Source organism: Ictidomys tridecemlineatus, chromosome 8 (genome assembly GCF_052094955.1).
Source record: "Ictidomys tridecemlineatus isolate mIctTri1 chromosome 8, mIctTri1.hap1, whole genome shotgun sequence".
Classification (NCBI taxonomy): domain Eukaryota; kingdom Metazoa; phylum Chordata; class Mammalia; order Rodentia; family Sciuridae; genus Ictidomys; species Ictidomys tridecemlineatus.
Genome location: NC_135484.1, coordinates 121,653,596 through 121,655,479, shown reverse-complemented (window position 1 = coordinate 121,655,479; position 1,884 = coordinate 121,653,596). Strand labels below are relative to the sequence as shown.

Below are 1,884 nucleotides of genomic sequence, written 5' to 3'. Positions count from 1 at the left end.
CACTGCATAAATAGAAACTCCTGAGGGTGTGAGGGCCCTTTCCTGGGGCTGTTCTGTCAGTTCCCCATATGAAGTGGGGAACAGAAAATTCGGTGTTGTGACTATTCTTTGATGGAAGACAATGATGCTCATGACATGTCACAAAATAGAGTCCCTTCCTTCCATCAACTGTCACCCACTCCACAACTGCCAATCCTGGAATTCTCAGTGCTCAGAACCCACTGACCTCATCTTGAGGGCATAATGAGGCTGGGGCCTTCTGAGGACTCCCATTGGTGGAATGAGCAGTGGGGGAGTTCATTCTTTCCAGAGCCATAGGACTGGTAAGAAGCTTCAACTGATGGATTCCCCAAAGGAGGACCTGGGCCTTCCTGGACATAAGTAGCCCTACTGTCCTTTGAGTGTAGGGGAATACCCTTTGTAGGAATAGGGTGGTGGCTGCCTTCCTGCAGGAAGTGCTAAGCAGTTAAGAGGTAGGCTCCACCAGAAGAGGAGGGACTCCTTGAAGACATAGACCATGCTCTGCCCAAACAGAAAAGCAAGGAGTCTTGCCATCAAGTGGGAAGCTTTGACTTGCTCAAGGATATTGTGCATAGTGAGGCATCTCAGTCTGAATGACAGGATGGGTCTGAGACTGGGAGCCAGAAGTCCTGACTGAGTCTGGGTAGGTCATGGCCCCTGTACACAAGCATTCCTTATCTGTCAAAGGCGAAAGTGGCCTCTTAGGCTTCCTGCCAAACCAGCTTGGACTCAATGAGAAGTCTATGAGATGTGTCTTTGAGGAGGGTGGGAAGGAAGGAATGGATGAATGAGCCAAGTCAAGCAGAGGAAGAAAAAAGAGTTGAGGTCCCAGGTTACAGCTGTCAGTTTGCCTCTTCATTTTCAGCCTCAGTGTGGGTGTCACTGTACTTTGGATTGCTGGGGCTTCACTATGTGATAACTGTGAGCTGCATTGATTTCCTGTGCTGGAAGAATAAACTGGAGGAGCATGCCCAGCAGTGGGTGGAAGTGCTGAGAGCCACTGCCTTCACTTACAGACCACTCTTGTACTGGAGAAACAAAGGACAGCAATGTGGCATGAATGCAGCTATCAACACAGGCCCTTCCCTGGCTGGTACCCAAACTGACATACAAGTGGAGATTCCAGCTTCTCTGTGGAAGTCAGACACCTGTGAAGGCAGACACTATGCCATCAGAGGAAGTAGCACCAAGGCACAGGCCCCTGTTCCTCTGCAACCTGCTCTGCTGGCCACACAGCAGCTCTTATCTAACCTGATGCCACAGCAGCAGTCCAAATCCCCACTCCTGATTATCTTTCAGGAGATACCTTTTGCTCCACCCCTCTGAATGCTGAACCTACCTCCCATGCTGGTCCACTCTGCCTCCTACCCCTATCTCCACTGGAAGTGGAAAGAAATGTCCACTCTCATTCCTTTCCCATTCTAGACCTTAGGGTGAATGTCTCAATGCATACTTTGTTCTTTAGATTTTCAGTCTCTGCTCATTGAAGCTGAGAACTTCAGGTACCAGGGCTATTAGAAAAAGGAGCTAATCTCAGGCAATTGACATTGCCACCCAGGTCAGAGCCCTGGTAGATGTTACAATAGTAAATGTTTTGTAAATAGAGTCATTTGTGTCTCAATGGATCTAAACAGGGCAATGCTCTTCCCCTCTAGGATGGGGGAACAGGTCTTACCAATAAAATGAGATTTGGAGGGTGGCTATGAAGAGACACATGGAAACAATACTTGTGGAGGAGCTCAATTACCTCCCCCAATCACTGGAGCTCCAAGGTGTACCACCCCTGGACAAGGTCCCCAGAGGCACTGCTCTTCTGCAACAGGGCAAGTGGATGTTGAAGATCTTCCACTTACTGGGAGATGT

At 49.0% G+C, this 1,884-nt stretch overlaps 1 pseudogene; it reads left to right on the top strand.

Moving 5' to 3' along the window:
* Positions 1 to 671: 671 nt before the first annotated feature.
* On the top strand, positions 672 to 1,446 carry LOC110597252 (testis-expressed protein 38-like; annotated as a pseudogene).
* The last annotated feature ends 438 nt before the right edge of the window (positions 1,447 to 1,884 follow it).